General features: G+C 50.0%; 1 protein-coding gene across 1 annotated transcript in view; it reads left to right on the top strand.

Moving 5' to 3' along the window:
- The first annotated feature begins 6,829 nt into the window (after positions 1–6,829).
- The window catches only part of Dmrtc1b (DMRT like family C1B), a 45,309-nt gene continuing 34,176 nt past the window's right edge, over positions 6,830–17,962 (top strand). The window contains 1 exon segment of the mRNA XM_053743333.1: positions 6,830–6,900. The gene's annotated coding sequence lies outside the window, so the exon portion shown is untranslated.

Below are 17,962 nucleotides of genomic sequence, written 5' to 3' on the forward strand. Positions count from 1 at the left end.
TTCTAGACTGCTGGCTTTTATCCTTTTCCTCCCCGGTGCCCCACTCTGTGCACCATAAACCTCACTTTTGTGATGATCCTCACCAGAAATTCCCATACCCACCCAGGAGGACAAATTCCATTCCCACTGGGGCTAAAATGTACCATCTTGTGCTTCCTGAGGCAAGAATACTGCTTATGGTTCCTCCCTCTGCTGACTGATATATACAGGGCTGCAGCTATAGCTGAACACCTGGGCCTCACACGACGCCAGGCCTACATTTGGCACCAAAGAACACACCGCCCCCTTATTGGCCTCATGATAGCTGAACCGAAGTTCAGGAAACATGCCCCAAAAACCATCCACACCAAAGCCTGCTGGTTTAAGCCTTTGGGATTTGCCACATGCAATTTAGGACCAAATCAGTGTGACATTGACATTAGCAGGTCTGGCCCCAGGCATGTGAGCTTAGATCAGGCACCTATTCAAAAGCATGCACCCGTGTTTGGCTTCCTGTTCCTGCAAGTTATAACCAGGTACCTCCTCTCGGTCGGATGTTAAAGGAACTTGAGCGATTAGAAGACCTGGTGGGAAATACCTCACATGTGACCCACTCCAAGATAATTCCCACCTGATGTCACACCTTCCTAAACTCACTCTTAGCCACCTCACCTGCACCCTGCCCTTTGTCTGCCTCTGTGCCACACTGAAACAAGGACTTGCTTCAGCACTGGTCAAAAGTCTCACAGGATGGTCCTCTCACTTACTTATTCCCCAACCCTCCCTCCTCCAGGGACTCTCCTCACATTGAATATTCCCGAGTGAGTAATAAAACTTTGAATTACTTGAGATGATTGACAGAACTGGTGTATAGTGGGTTTCCGCATTGATACGTACCTTTAAGTGGGAGGGAGCATGCAAAATGACAGCTGACCAGGTCAGGTGCACCAATCACTGATCAGAGATTCAACAAACTGTGACATATTCATCTGCTGGCATACCACTCAGCAATAAGAAAAAAAATTGCAGATTCCCATGAGAAGATGGATGAATCTCAAAAACACCATGTGGAGAAACAGAACCCAGAAAAAAGAGAGCACATCCATCTAGTGGCTCAACTTAGTTAAAGGTCCAGAATAGGCAAAAGGGTTCTGTGGTGATAGAGATAAAACTGTGGTTGCTTCCAGGGGAGAGGTGGATATTGATTACAAAGGAACACCAGGAAACAATCGGGGGGTGATTGAGGTCATGGGCTATCCTGATCTGTGTGAAAGCTGCACAGGTGGATGTTTCATAAGACCAGCCATCCCCACTCTCACCATCTGGATTTGCGTATTTTACTGTGAGTAATTTTAAATGTAAGTGCTGCAAGGATCAAAAAGAAAGTATACCCCTTGCAAAAAAATTGTGATGGATTTTATGTTGTTTTACACACTTTTAATTCTCAATTCATTTGTGACTCCTGATTTTTTTCCACGGATCTGGAGACTGAACCCAGGACCTTGCACATGTAACTGTTTACTCTACCACTCAATACAACCCCAGCACTGATTCTTATTTTTAAATTCCAACCTGAGAATCTCCTTTCACTGGTGAGTCTAGTAGAACTATAATTACATTTACTAGATTTATTTTCCAGTAGGACTTATATATGCCATTTTGTTTCGTCAGCTGTGGACAGCCCATAAGTCAGGGATCGTAGCCATTTGGAAGTTTCACTAAGCAGCAGGTGGAGCATATGGTCACAAGGGAATGGAGGCAGATAGGGGGTCCTTCTTCTCCAACCAAACTGAAACTAAACTTTCTTGTGGCAAAACAACAGTGTGCATAGAGCTACCCTTACAGAATTCACAGAGGAACTTGGCATAATATAAGGTATGCTTATGTTAAAGATGTACTGATTAGAACAACATTGTATTGGCTCAAGACAAGATTAATACATCAACAGGAAAGATCACAAATCCCAGAGATAGACCCTGGCATTTATATAATTTGGTGACATTAAAATTCATGTGCAATTGGAGTCACCCTTGAAATGATGGCTATTCCATAGGAAGTGCATGCCCAATCCCCGAAATTGAAAGCATTGCTCCAAAGGCAATCACTCTTGACAGGCTGATGAGTATCCTCTTAGACCTTTACATTTACATGACAGAATTTTTACTACATGAATGCATCATTTATTTTGCTTTAAGGTTTCACTAAGTCACATCAAATTCTAAAAATTTGACCCAAGAGTGGATTTTTTAGTATCAGTAAATATAATGATGCCCTGATATTTTAGATTCTGGTGGTATTCAGTCACTGCATAGATTTTAAAGCACTCTGCTATGTGAATATTTGTATCATTTTCACTATGGTTCGTTATCATAAACAACATATCCACAACAATTCTCATGTACATCTCTTTGTGCATGGGTTTGGATGGGTCTCTAGAATTCGGGTTGCCACAGTGAGCAAATCATAATAGAGGCTGTCTAGTTAAATTTGAGTTTCACATAAAGATTGAGTAGTTGTTTAGAATTTTGTGATTGCTTTATCTTACGGTAATGTCTCAAACATGGCCGAGGAACACTTCACCAAGAAAATATTTGCTGTTGATCCGAAATTCAAGTTGAACTGGGTGTCCTGTACTTTTTCCTGCAACCATACTCAGGGTGAACATCCACAAATGAATTCTTATCGTCAAAGGCTGTCATGGTTCAGATCTGGAATGTCCTCCACAGGCTCTCGCGTTGAAGGCTTGGACTCCAGGACAGCAATGTCTAGAGGTGGGGCTCTGGGGGAAGTGATTGCGTCAGGAGGGCTTTAACCTCATCGGTGGATAAATCTGCTGTGGGTGTGACCGAGAGGGTCTACCTGACCTGTGCTCTTTCTCTTTTGCCCTGCTTTAGAGTGGCCAAGTTGTGATTAGATTTGTGCCACCACACTGACCCCACCCTGATGTTCTCCTTCACCACAGGACCAGAATCAGTGGAGCCAAGTGACCATGGGCTGAAACCTCTGAAGTCACGAGCCAAAATAAATCTTCCTCCTTGAAGTCGTTTTCCTCAGGTGTTTTGCCACAGTGACAGAATGCAAACGCAAGGACATTTAAAATTTTAATAAACGTGGCTTACCTGTTTCCAGTCTCCTAACATGTTAACATTAATCTGTTTAAATAATTTTGGCCAGTTTGTGGGGTACAACCTTGTTCTGTTTGTTGTTTTCATATATGTGTCCCGAATTGTTAGTGGGGCTGAGCAGTTGAAGATGCTTTTACTTTTTGTTTGAATTTCTGACTGGAAGAATGTGCTCATCCAATTTTCCCTTTACCCAATTTCTTTGGTCTTCTAGAGCAGGCCAGCACCGGCAGTGAGTGGGCCAGTGGAGGACTAGGTCTCCTAGGCCCAGGGGCTGCCCAGAGATGCGGTGAGCAGGAACACAGGTTGACTGCATCTCCCCACCCCCAGCCCAGCGTGCCCAGCATCAGACTGAGCTGGGCCTGGGTTATTTTCTGGTGGTGCCTATTCTGACACGGGAAACATTTTGGTGTGGGATTTCCCCAATATCTTGCCCCAGAGACACTGTCACTGGTCTGGCTCTGCCTTTGGGAAAGGTAGGGTGAGTTTGTCCTGAGGACAGCAGAGAAGGACTGAGAGTGAGTTTCACAATGCAGGTGGGCAATGTTTCAGGGAACAGAGTTCTCCTCCAATTCACTGACTAGACCGTCCACCTGGCCAATGGCCTGGGATTAGGGGGTGATGAAGAGAGTGATGCATGGTACTTGCAGTGTATTAATGAGAGTGTACAGTGATGGATTTACCAAGGACAGCTTTAAAGAAAGTTGTATTGTCCCCTCCCACTTGCAAAGGTTTCTAACGCTGCTCTCTTTGCCCATGCTTTCTGTGTTTATCCTAGGCTGCTTCTTTACAGTTAGAAAGTTGTTATGGGAGAAAAGTCATGTGGATAACTTGACAGAAGATGAAAAGTCTTTGGATAGCATTTTAAACGTACTTCCCAATGGAACAAGAAACCCCTGGAAGGTTTGGTTTAAACGACAATATGTCTAGGTTGATAATCGGTAGGTGTGTCAGGGTCCAACCAGGAGGCAGAAACTATCCTGGCTCTCTGGATGGAGAACACTGGATGCAAAGAATTGCTAAGCAGAAAGCAGACACTGCTGAAAGGAGTGAAAGAGGAATTTTAAGGGTCCAGAAATAGGGGGTACAAGAAAGGAGCTCCTTCCTGCAGGTTGAGAAAGAGCAGCCAAGAGAGGAGTAGGGATGTCCACACTTCCTTCCAAGCTGAGAATCAGACCTCCTCCAACCAAAAGGACATGCAGCCGGCCAGTGGGTGCCAGGGGCTGGGGTCTTGCACCTCTCTGGAGAAGAGGCCGCCGCTATAGGATGGGGGAGGATGTTGATGGCAGCCACGGTAGGGAGACAGCACAGCCTGAAGGGGTGCTGGAGCTTGTCTGTTTTGGCCTCTGACCTCCTGCACTGAGTCAGCAAAAGTGGGAGACTGCAGTTAGACAGGAAGTACTTTCCTGCTGGGATCTGTCAGGTCACTCCACTGCTCTTTGGACAACATCTGACATTCGGTTAGCTGGCATAGGAGAAAGGTTAACAGGGATCAGCTTGAGCAAGCATCACAAGGCAGGACAAGGAAGGATTGCTCTGGGTCTGACAGACAATAAGTGGATAACTGGTGTGAGTGGCACCAGAAACCCACAGCATACAGCTATTAGCCCCAAACCCATAGAGTCCTTTCCACTAAAAGCAGAAACTCTCAAAAAGCAAGTGGCACATGGCCCCTATTAGTGCACATGGCACCAAAGTCCTAGGCAATGGAATAAGAAAGAGGAAAGTGAGGACCGTAATGGTAATATGCAACGGGATTGTCTACCAAGAATGTGCAAAAGAATCCACTGAAGCAGTACTATTAATTATGGAGAAGTTTTATTAAGATGGCTGGATACCAGACAAAATATGCAAAACCTCTGGGCTTCCTATATAGCAGAAATAATTAGAAGATACAATGGGAAACCCTCTAATTCATACCAACAACGAAATTAAAAAGTCTGTCGACCAACATAAGAAAGCTATAAAAGGCAAACTACAAAAGAGAAAACAAAATATTCTGATTACCAATCAGAATCAATGAAAGAATATGTGATATTTTGCATGAGAAACCTCCATAATTGAAGAATGTTAATTCTCCTCAGAGGCAATGGTATATCCTAAACAGTTCAAATTAAAATTCAAGCCAAGGATTTTCTTGAACTTGAAATAATGATTCTGACCTGACATTCATATAGAGACAATATTTGAAAATTTTCCCTACCTTTGTGTGTTTGTGTGTGTGTGTATGTGTGTGTGTGTGTGTGTGTGCTGAGCAACAAGCCCAGGGGCACTTTGCCACTGAACCATATACCCAGTTCTATTTATTTTTTTTATTCTGAGACAGGGTCTCACTAAGTCATTCAGGCTGCCCTAGAACTTGCCACCCTCCTGTCTCAGCCTCCAATCTTCGCTGGGTTTAGTGGAGTTGGCCACCACAGTGCTTGAAGAACTTTTGAAAGGGGAGAAAAACGAGAGGGGATTTAACATAAGAACAATTTTTGAATCTCTATAGTGGAATGAGCGGCAATTGAATTTTGACCAATGGAGAAAAACCTGAAAGCCCTGAAGCAGTAGTACGGAAATTTAGTAAATGTCATACTGAGGTATAAAAACCGCTGCAGTAAAAGAGACTGTTCAGGTATATGGAAGGAGGCTCCACCAGATGCTGTCTAGAAAGGATAGGGTGAAAAACAGGAATGCTCAATCGTGCTGCAGGACAGGATAATAAATGGACGCACTTGCTGGGGTGGAGAAATCTTCTTGTTATTTGTGGGATTCCTAGGGGCTGACCTCAGAGCCAGGAGTTTACTGACGGTCCGGTTCCTGAGGCTCAGATGAAAGGCAATGTGGAAGAAAGCAGTTCCTTGAGGAAGAACGAGGTCCAGTAAGACGGGAGAAAGAGGAACAAGTAACAGGTAGGAAAGCGTCGTGATGAATGGTGATTGACTGGGAAAGTGAGATTCTCATTGACAGTGACTGCCTGCACTGACTAGGAGAGAAACAATACGCAAAAGAACTGCTAACTTCCTCCAAAGAGTCACTACTCACCAAGAAAAAGAACTAGCCTGCAGTTCTGCACCAAGGTCGCTTGTTACCCAGGTCTTTCCTCTCCATCTGGGTGACCACAGGGTCCAGGCCGTGTGGGCACGGTGTAGGCTCTAATAATGAAACGCAGGCAAAGCAACGTTGCTAAGGGCTTACCAGGGGCCAGGCACTGAACAACGCACTCTGGGACTTCAGGTAGGTTACCTGGAGCTGAAGGGTCAGGGGCCACTGCTGGAGAAAATGCTACTGTGGGGACGTGAGACGACTCCAAGGGAGCCTTCTCCACAAGGGAAGAGCGAGGCGACGATCCTCCAGAAGGATCCGACTCTTTCCAGGAGCCGAGAGCAAGTTATTGGGGGTTTACTGCGGGCCTGGCCTCGAGGCTCCTGGTCTCCTGCAATCCTCTCACCGGCCAGCCCACCTCTGGCAGCAGCGCCCCCGCATCCCTCCGGCCCCAGCCTGCAGTACCGTCCCCTGCCGGCAGAGGCACTGCGGGGCGGAGGCCGCGCGTTCCCACAGCTCCGGGAGGACCCGGGCAGAGGAGGCTTGGCCCCCTCCCCTCCCCGCCGCCTGGTCCTCGGGGTCTGAGGGCGGCGGCCTCCGTCCGACTGCAGACCCTGGGGCTCCGGGTCTTCTCGGCGGCGGCCGCAGCATCTGCGGCGACGTCACAGTCCTCGCGGCCTCACACACTGCGCTCCGGCCGGCCGCCGAATGCCCGTGGACGCGCATCTCTTCCCAGAGTTCCTGCTTCCTGGGCCAGCCAAAGCCGCAGGTGAGAACGTCCGCGGTAGAGGTGACACCCAGGGCCTGCGGGTCTCAGAGGCCCCCTGGCCTCCTCCTCCTCCTCCTCCTCCTCCTCCTCCTCCTCTCCTCCTTGCCCAAGAGATCCCCACGGGGGCGCCTGCAGCGGGCCGCTAAGTGCTCTGCTCCCCGCAGCCCCGAGAGCACTTCTTCTGAGGCACGTAGCCCCCGCCCAGGTGCTTCGGCAAGTTGCTTTTGTGGACCCCAGCAACCCCTAGGGTCCCCCGCGCCGAGTACCCCGCGGGCCCCAACATCCCTGGTGCGCATGCCCAGAGACCCCGGGAGCTAGAAAGTAGCTGAGCTGCTGGTGCAGTACCTGCTGGTTCAGAACGCGAAGACGGTGCCGATCAAAAGGGCAGACATGCTGAAGTGTGTCATCCAGAGGTGCAGGAGCTTCTTCCCCGAGATTTTCAAGAGAGCCTCTGACCTCCCCGAGTTAGTCTTTGGGTCCTAGGTGAAGGAACTTGATGCGACAGAGCACTCCTATGTCCTGATCAGGAAAACCGATGCTGCCCTGCTTTGGGGCCTGACAGGCGACCAGGGCCCACCACAGACTGGGCTTCTGATGATTACCCTGGACTGATCTTCATGCAGGCGAGAAAAAGTGTCCCTGAGGAGGTGTTCTGGGAGGTGTTGAGGGTGTTGCAGGTTTATTCGCCTAGAAAGCATTTCATCCGTGGGGAGCCGTCGCCAAAGCTGGTCACCAAAGCTTGTGTGCAACACGAGAGTACGTGGTGCGCAAGTAGGTGTGCAACAGCAGGCCCCTGTGCTCGGTGTTCTTGTGGGGCTCTCAAAGGAAACAAGACAGATGGAAGTCCTGGAGTTTGTGGCCAAGGTGAATGACACCTACCCCAGATCCTTTCCGTGGCAGTAAATGAGGCATTGAAAGAAGAGGAGGAGATACCCGGTGCCCGAGACACAGCTGCTGGTGGCGATGTGACAAGTGCCAGTGTTAGTGCCAGTTCCAGAGCCAGGGCCTATGCCATGGCTGAAGCAAGGAAGCATCAGCACCAGTACCGATACAAGCAAGTGCCAGTGCCAGGGCTAGAGCCATGGCGGGAGCAATGATCAGTACCGGGGACAGTGCCAGTGAAGGTCCCATTCTCAGGCTAGCATCAGAGGCTTCTGCTGCCCCCAGGGAAGGCCCAGGCCAAGTCTTTGCTCTGTTTTGTTGTGGGTAGAAAAAGAGACCCTGGAGCAGAAAAAGAACCGGGCTCTGACTTGCAAAGAGTCCAGGGGTAGAGTGGAGTCAGGGAGGACAAAGTGCCCGTGGCAATTGTGTTCCAGTTCTATTTGTGGTTCTTGGTGACTGAGCTTTCAGTTTGCACATTTCAAAGTTCTGTTTGCTTTAGTGCCCACCCTTTCTATTGATAAATATCCGACAGGCACAAATTGGTTCAAGTTAAATGATAAAGGCTGGGGATGTAGCTGGATGGGGAAGCACTTTCCTAGCATGCGCCAGGTCTGGGGTACCATTCCCACCCCCACGGCAAAAGCCAAAACACCTAAAGGATGAAAACGTTAGACCACGGTTGAAACGAAAGTCAGACATAACCAGTCTTTCAAAATCCTTGGTTTTCTGGACATTCCATCGAGCATTTAAGTTGAGCATCTGGGTTCAAATGTTTTCCTCTTCTTCATTCCAGTTTTAGGAGAGATTTGCTGTTGTGTGAAAGAAAGTGAGAGACTATAAACATTGTATGTCTGGAACATATTAGAGTGCTGGAATAAGCCGTAGTTTGAAAGTTGGAAGGATTGACAGTACAATGATTCCCCGTCCAAATATAAAAAGATAAAATAAAGAACTGGTCAGCGTCTGACGTACACAAAACAACTGATATTTACATGTATCTGCACAGTTTTCTGGAATGTAGGGGAAAATAAAAATTTCATGAATGAGACACCTTGCTCATGGACTCATTTATTCAACTTGCAGTTACTGACCGCTTATGATATGTGAGGCACTGTGCTGGGCACCGGAGACACAAGAATACACCAGACCGGGCCTGTGTCCCACATCTGAGAGTCTAGATGGGGCTGTCACAGAAGTGAAGCAGTCAGATGTGGCAGTTTGGTGTATGAAATGCTGGGATGAGGATGTGAACCAGCTGGTGAGGGAACCCAGAGGAGAGAAATTTAACCCTGGGAGGTGGGCACCTGGGAGGCAGGGGGCTTCCTTGTCATGAGGTGCCATGTGAGATTGGAAACACTTAGAGGAGTAGTACAGTAAATACAAAGTCCCTGCAGGCACTGGGAGGATTCCATGTTCTTGGGTGGAACTGGAAGGGTAGAATTTGAGGAAAGTGAGAGAGATGATCTGGGAGTGAGGAGCCAGGATGCTCAGTTGGCGGACCTTAGGACCGAGAGAAGAACTCCGAGTGGAAAAAGACTTGTTGGAAAGCAGCTGCTCCTGGCTCTGAGATGAGCCAGGGAGAAGACTCCAGCTGCAGCAGGTCTGGACTCCGGTCCCTGTGTAGGTTGCGCACTGCACATACCGAGTGCTTTTGATTCTTCATCCCTAAGGAGTGACAGGTGAGGGGTGAGGGTCCACTCATGAGAGCTGTTCCCCAGAAACTGCTGAGCTTAGAGGTTCTCCCCTATATTCTGGGAGGGTTGGAGCTCAGAGCATAATGAAGGCGTTGGCACGATTACAGCTATGTTTCTAAAGCACCAAAGGCCTGGGTGTGTGGATGCAATAAGGGATCCCCTTGATGTCCCAGGAAAACTGTTGGGAGGGGTGAGGGAACATTCTACACCAGCCTGCAGTGCAGCCAGCAAGAGCCCTGACGGTCAGACCCAGGAACTTAAACCCCGTTTGGTTGACCGTGGATGCCACAGAGGGCTGTTGCGCAGGGGGATCTGACGAAAGCACAGCCCTGCCAAACTTACAATGGCCAACATAGCATGGTTTTTCCAGGATAGGTGTTTTCCATGCCTTAGAATGGTGCCTGGTGGCTACAGTGATCATAAAAATTGGCCTGTGTTATCTTCGGTCCTTGAGGTTGATGTGCACATTCTACATACCCACTTGTGGGCCTTGGGAAGCCTTCTGGCCCTAGACACATAGGGCATGGAATCTGGCACCAGTATTTTCAGGGCCTCCTCTAGTACACATAGAGTCAAGAGGACACTGCACTCTAACCCCTTGCTCGCTTTCTTCTGCTGACGTCAAGGAGAGGCTGGTGGGGGTGAGGGGTCATATACGTGAGTGTGCAGTCTGCAGGAAAGGGGAGGAGTGTTTGGGGAGCGCTGTGTGTTCCTTTGAGGCTTGGTTGGTTGAGGCCGATTGGGCGTACATCGATCTAAGGCCTTTCCTCAGGTTCCCAAGGCACCTACTCCCCCTCTGCAGCCCACAACCACCGTCAGACATGAGGGCACCATAGGGGAGAGAGAATACCTTTGCTCATTCTTACACTGGATTGTCCTCAAAGTCATTACAAGACATCTGTGGAAAAGCAATATCTGCAGGCCATAGTACCCTAACAGGTACATAGGGGAAGCATTGCTGTTGCTTGACAAGGACCAAGTGTGTAGGTCCAACCACGTGGCTAGCTCTCAAGCTCCTCCCCTTCCCCAGAAGCCATTCTCATGCCAATGAAATGAATGTCCTTCTGGGGAGGAGTAGGAAAGTCAATGCTGCAAAAGTCAACAAATATTTCTAGATTGATTTCTTCTTAATGGGAGGGAACCACGAGAAAGCCAGAGCAAATGGCAGCAGGGAGGAGGGTCAGGCAGCTGGGGGAGGCTGCTCCAGAGTGGGGTTCTCCCTGGAGGAGGTAGAGACAGTGAAGCTGCTGACCTTGGGAGGCCGAGGGACCCGCCCCAGGAGCCCCAAAGATCCAACTCCCCATTCAGTAAGAAAACAGATGAACGAGATCCGATGGGGCCTCTGTGACATCCAATCTCGCATTCCAGTGAGTCCACAGGACCCACTGGTCCTCTGCTAGACTAGTGATTCTTGGTGTCCCAGTTCCAAACATGGCCTCAAACACTCTGCTAGATTCAAAGGACAATGATGCTCCGACCTCCCTTATATGTTTGCCTGGAGGATAATAGGTTACAGGACACATCAAGGCCACCTCAGGAAGACTAATGTATCTCATCATATGACAAAGAACAGTCCACTCACAGAAGAGGTTCTCTGTGGGAGGGGCTCTGTCTTGAGGGGCAGGGAGAGCTTGGGAGCAGTTTAGAAGCACAGGACTTTGACACCTTTTCTCGGGATCCACAGATTTTTTCCAACACCTGTCCCTGCCCCTCCCGTATAAAATCACTGCCCAGGTTTCCTGGGATGTGAACATGGTGTGCACTGCAGGGGAAAGAGCCATGTTACTGCCTCCTCATTCCTCCATGCAAGTGCCCCCTGGAGGTCGGAACTACCAGCTGTGGGAAATTCACTGTGGATTGGCCTCCAAGCATTCCAATCAGGACCCAGGGAGGAGCACGCAGCACTGCCTCAAGGAGCAGCGTGGACAGACTCACAGGGCTGAGGAAGATGCTCGCTCTGTCCCTCCACGACCCACTCCCACCGAAGCCAACACCCCAGGGCACCCAAGGCTGGCGTCAATGTTGAAAGTGACGAAGCAAATACCACGAAGCAAAACCAGTCAAGAGTGCCAGCATTTATTTCAGGCCTGGTGACCAAAGAACCTGGAGAGCAGGGGCGGGGTGGGGGCAGCAGAGGGGGCTAGGTTACCAATCATGGCTCTGTTTCTGCAGCTTCTGTGTTCTCAGTTTTGCAGTATCTGGTATCCCCCTCTAGGAAGGAAAGCAGAGTGACAAGTGGCCCCTTTGGAACTCAGGCCTGCCCTGGAGTTGTCAGGGTGGGAGAGGAAAAGAGACAGCTAGGCGTGGCTGCCAGCAGCCATATCCAGGGGCGGGCTCTGAGCTCTCACCTGAAAGACGTGGTCACAAATGCCAGTAGTCTGTGGAACTGGCTCTTCCAAGGCCTGCGTGCAAGAGCAGGATCCCTTGGACAACCTGGGCCATTGGATGGGCTCTGCACGTTTTCATACGGAACTTGTTTCCCAGAGGTTTTATGTGGGCCTTTCACAGTCTGCAAAATAGAGCCCACCACCTCATCCCAAACGTCCATGCCATCGCTGGCTCTGTTACCTCCTTTAGCAACTGTGATGTGCTGCCCCAATCCCCTTCCAGGTGCTGGGACCACAGCAGGGACCTGCACCACCCTACCCCCAGCCCCTCAGAGGGCACTCCACACATTGGAGGGAAATCAGACTCACCAGGTCAGCAGGTGGGAGAAAGGGAGTGAAGATCATGCTTCCAGAAGTGTGTGATGTACCTGGAGGAACCAAGCCTTTTAGAGACCTGCTGAGCTCCTCTCCTGGCTAGGTGCAAAGAGAACAAAGACCTGTCCCCTACTTGACCCCCAGCCCCTCTGCCTCTGCCCCATTGTTCCTCCCTTCCATTGCCCAGTACACCGTGCTAAGCACTGGATACATTTCTCGCATGTGACATCCCCTGTGTTCCTGTATCCCTTACTCCCAGCCCTCCAATCTGTCTTTGCTTCCTTTCCTTATCTCCCCTGGCCATCCCAACAGGCCCAAGCCAGGTTTCTGCTGCTTGGGCAGAAAAGCAAGGAGGGGCCCCCTGGGAGAAGAGGATGTGCAGACATCTAGGGATACTTCACCATGTTTGACAAAGTACCTTCCCCTGTGCACAGTGGTAATTCACTGTCCCAGACCACTGCGCTTTTCTTACTGCCAGTACTATGTCCTGGAAGATCCTTCAGTACGAGGCAAGCTGGGTGTTCCCGGTCACCTGACTTCATGCAAGCACTATTGTCGTTTTATTCTACGTAGGTTTCCACGCACTTAACAGCTGAGCCTCATGGATGATGTGTTTCTGATGTATAAAATGAGTCATTTGTAAGTAGTGGACGGGTAGCTCAGGCTGTGTACACCTTCAAAGAGCAGAGGTAACTGCTGGGAGATTTATTTTTCCCCCGAATACCTATCAACTGCAAACCTGGTGGGACCTCAGCCAGCACCTCTGTTTGTGGTGTGTCACATCAGTATCCTAGACGGATCCAGAGTACTAGAGATTGGGTTGGGGAAGGATTCTGAAAGCATGCTAGCCAGACTTCTCCCTGAAACTGCAGGTGGGATTTCACGTCCAGAACTCCTTCCACCAGGGGGCGGTCACTGGCTTGAAAAGGAGATCATTAGCAACATTAGAGGTGTTGACCAAGCCCTAATGCAAAGGGGATGGCCTAGAGAGGAGGGTGCCAACGGAACCAGGCAGCTCTGTCCTCCATGGGATCTTGTGCAAATCAGACGGACAAGAGCCCTGGGCTGTCATGTACGTGAGTACCTGATTTACACACAACTTTTGACCAAAACCTTGGGAGTCTCTGGGCAAGTTGTGCCAAATGCTCAGAAACTCCTCCCTGAAGTGAATGGTCTCCCTGTCTGTCCTCCACACCTCCCTTTCCGTGAATCCAGTCCAATGAGGCTTGCTCCTACTGCACTTCATGGAAATGGTGGCGTTTGTGGAACGGGAACCAGTGAACAAGTGAAAGAGATGTTTCTTACTGTGTCTGCATCTAGCTATGTGAATAGAGTCACATTGTGTGAGTTGTGTTTACGTGCTAAAGAGCAAGCTTGCTTTAAATTGCTATTTTAAAAGATAATGGATAGAAACCAAGACCCAAATCACTACACTGTCATTTCCCAGCATAACTTTAATCTTCATGTGAGGAAACTGGACTGGTAAGTGGGGAGTTTCTTCCTAGTTCCTGGGCAGATGGATCCCTTACCTCCCAGGGAGAAAGGCCCCATTCTGTGCAGGATCCAAAGTCCAACTCCAGGTTTCCTTTTGTGCCCATGTCAACATACTGAGGAACCACCAGGTGGCAGAAGAAGACCAGAAAACACCCCTCTCCCCCCACAGAGCCCCTGAGCCCCTTTATGCTGCAGTTTCTGAGTGAGTTTCCTCAGGGCCTGGGATCAGTCCTGGGGATCCATCCCCAGGTCTTGTCCTCTGAGATGCTCTAGGCATCTGTGCCCAGGGCCAGGTCCATGGTTTCTGTCATCACTGGTGGTGCTAAAGGCAGTGGCGATGCGTGGGCAGGGTTACTCACTCCCCCACTCCACTGATGACACTGGTCAGCAGTAGTTGGCTGCTTTCAAGGTTGAATGAGGGACCAGGTGTATCTCTCAGTATCTCAAGGAAGTGACATCTGTGATCTGGATGGCAGGGGAGCAGGGACACTAGAAAGTGTCCCACCTGCTATGCACTGAATCACATGTCCCCGCCCCACCCCAATTCATGTGATTCATGTGGTGAAGCCCTCACTCCCAGTGTGACTGCATTTGGAGGCAGAGCCTTTAGGGGCGAGTAAGGTTCAATGAGGTCCTAAAGGGCGAACCCTGACATGATAGGATTAATGTCATTCTACAGAGAGACCCTAGAGAATTAGCTGTGTGTCTCTGCACATGCACGCACCCATGGTGGGAAGGTCACACGATGACTTAGCAAGGAGGCAAAGCCTGAGACCAAGCTGCCAACCTCCTTGACCTTGCTGTCGCCAACCTGCTTAATTTTGGGAAAATAAATTTTTGTTGTTGCAGTCACCCGGTCTGTGCTATTTTGTTGAGGCAGCTGGAGCAGACTATGGCAGCCACTTGGGATTTCACTAACAATGAGTCTGGGGCTGCTCGCGGTGGTCAGGCAGCCCATTGCCCCAGAATCCAGTGTGGGGTGAGGCTGACAACCCCGCCCAACCTCTTTGGGTTTCCTGTTCTTCCTGAATCTCCTGGAGAACATAAACTGCCTCTCTGCAAGTGCCTCCAATGGACCAGGAGGGTGCGGGTGGGTCCACGAGCATCCTTGAGCAGACTCTTGCACTGTGGGTGGGATTCACATCAAGAAGCACTTACCACGACAGCCCCCAACCTCATAAGGTGCAGAAATGCAAAGAGCGTAGGGATGGAAATTGGAACTTTCATTTGGAGAGCACGTTACAGGGTGAAGGGCCCAGCCGGATCCCGTCAGCCCTGAGAATCCGCAGGGTGAACTGCAGGTAATGATCTACGGGGAAGCACTAGGTACGTGGGAGGGTCTCAATAAAACTCTGTTGTCTTGCAAGCAGTTTCTCAGAAACTCTTCAAAGTGGGTTGTGGTTCTTATTATTGACAATAGTAACAGTTTCCTTTTATAACACAACTACTCTTTACAGACCTGCCATACATTTTTAATATTGTCTTGCTTACACAAAATAACCCCTGCATGCAATCTCCCCCAACGCCACTAAAGAACACAGATGAAACGGTGGTCTTCCTTGTCCACCCCACTCCATCACCACTCCCCTGACGATCAGCCTAGTGTGTTTCTTCAAGAATTCCCCAATTGAGTGTTCACATACATCTAAGGATCATGCCGCATGTAGTGTGGGAAGTTGCACCTTGGCTTTTGCAGGATGTCCAGGTGAACCTTTCCCATCAGTTCCTGGAGAACTATCCCATCACTTTTAACTTGTGCACAGCATTCTCAACAAAGTGCCATTGTTACCCTGTAGGGGTGCTGGGCTCAATGTCTCCATTCCGCAAAGGACCGAAGAACAAGACATAGAGATAGTGAGCAAGCAGCAGGTTGATTGCAAAAGCAACAGAGACAGACTTCTCTGAGGTGAAGGAGCCCCAGAGCCAGAAATGCCGGGGGGCACTTTTGCTTCTTCTTTGTGTGATCTTTGGAATTTATTCCTTTCTTTCCCCCCTGCCCTGTCCACACTCTCCTCACCGTTATTGATGGATGCCCCCTCTGTCTACCCATGTGTTTGAGTTTTTCTGTTGGATCTCCTGCCTAAGAGAACGGGCACAAAGTGTCTGTCTCACTGTGTGCACAAGCACTTCTTGTCAACCAGGAAGTTGACCTCCTTACAAGACCCTCTTCATGCTCCTTTGTTCTGGCCCTGCCCCCTCAATCGCCATCTTGCCTCGGCCGCCTGAGCCCTTTCCACGTCTCCCTCACTGTGATTATTTCCACACAAAAGGATCTTCGTGCAGGTTTATTACTTTTTCTTTATGCTTTTCAACATTTTCAAATGTTTCTTTAGTATCCTTGTTGCCAGGAGCCGTGTTTCCCTCGAAATGGTACCCGGAAGTGGAATTTGGGTCAAAATCCAACATGCCGTTAAACATTGAGTAACCACCCATGAGTGGGTCTCCAAGGAGGGGGCAAAAATCCACAGTAGCAGCACAGGATCCTATTGTTGTCCTCCACCATGGCACGCGATGTGTTTGGTGCCCTAAACATTGGCCCACCTGAGGGCTGAAATACGAGAGGTGCTGTGTAAGTGAATCCATTTTGTAAGCAGTGAGGGCCCAAGGCTGGTCATTCCTGAGAGCCTGTACTCAGAGGTGGTCTCCAGGTCTGTGTTGGGGAGAGGCCAGGAAAGGCACAAGTTCAGTGAGAGTGACAGTGACAGGAGAGAAGACTCAGGGCTGTGACAGTGCTCAGTCTGAGGTCTTGCCCGCCAGCCCTGGAGATTAGAGTGGAGCCAGGGAAGTGTTCCTGGGAGGATTAAGGAGTGAAGGGAGACTGGCAAAGGGGCAGAGGGAAGGAGCATGAGACCAGGCAAGCGTGGGGACTTGGTCACTGCAAAGAAGCAGAGCCCAGCTTCTGTTCTATGCAGTGGCAGAAGTTAAGCTTGGCTCCCGGGAGGCAGCCCGGGACACCGGGACATAAAGCTGTGTCCCACAGATAGTTGATCACTGCTGTCCTGGATCTCCAGAGGGAGGAAACTCCATGGGAAACTAGTTGCGTGTCCCAGTGTCCAGGTCTCAAGCATCTTCCCGGGTGTGCACAGGATGATCTGGAGCCTGTGGAGTCTGTCCTGGGTCTTAAGGTAGTGATATTGTCCCCCAAGGCCCTGGGCCATGGGATTCTAGTCAGCCCACCGATTTTGTAGTTCTGGGCTGTGAAAGGACACAGCTTTGGTCAGAATGAGAGGACAGTGGTGTCAGGCAGTGACTTAGGAGATGGAATAGGATGTGGGTCGGGACATGGCCCTAAGGGCAGCAGTGCCCTGGGGGAATTGACACTAGGCAGTGGGCTGGCAGCATTTACCTGTGAGTGTACCTGTCCCTTGAGGCATGGGGTCACTGAACGTGTAGGTGATCACTCAAAGATTTCATTTTATAGAAGGCAATATGGAAGTTCAGACAGGTATGCCAACTTCCTCAAGGTCTCAGAGATGACATGTACCCTTCCGGTAAGACAGTCCAGTGAGACACTGTGATTAGCACTGTGACTGACAGATGAAGCGTGTCTAGTGCTGGAGCTGAAAGGGACCAGAAACAAAGGGCCTGAGCAAATGTGTCATCATGGCAAAGAGAGTCTGAGGAACGTCGTGGCGGCCAGGGCCCAAAGCCTCAGCACGAAGTTCCACTAAGGACATTGTGTGTTGGGCTGTGTCGTTGTGTATTCAGCCACTGCTGTGTAGGGAGTGAGGGGTTCTGGGCCTGGCCTGTGTGTGTGTGCTATTGAGGAGACAGCTCCTTGTCACCACAACCTGCTCCATTCAACCTCTTCCCTGTCACTTGAGGTTCTATTGGTGTGTGCCATGTCATGCCTCCCCTTACCCATCTCATTGGTTGCAGGGTGGTGCCATCATGGGCAAGTGGCCTCCCTCTGAGCACTGTCCTGAAGGGAAGGAGGGATCCAACCAGCCTCGACACCTTCTTCCCAGGGCCTAGACTTCTTAAGCAACACTGGCAGAATTTTCCATGTCTGTGTCCCGCGCAGAGTCATGCCCCTTGTCCTACCTGTATTTGGCCATCCCAGATTCACTTCTGGAATGCAGAGGAGCCTCCAGGATGGCTGTTCCTGCTCTGACTCTGGAAACATCCAGTTCCTGCTGGGTGGGAGTCTGTGGGCTCCAAGTAGGGGACACAAAAGGATACTGCTCAACCTTGTCCCAGACCAGAGAGTCCAGGTGCTTCGCAACCTCTGTGGACGCATGCTCGTGACTCGCTTTCCTAACAAATATTTGGTACGTGGAGCCCTGTGTC

The sequence above is a fragment of the Sciurus carolinensis genome, chromosome X (assembly GCF_902686445.1).
Source record: "Sciurus carolinensis chromosome X, mSciCar1.2, whole genome shotgun sequence".
Taxonomy (NCBI): domain Eukaryota; kingdom Metazoa; phylum Chordata; class Mammalia; order Rodentia; family Sciuridae; genus Sciurus; species Sciurus carolinensis.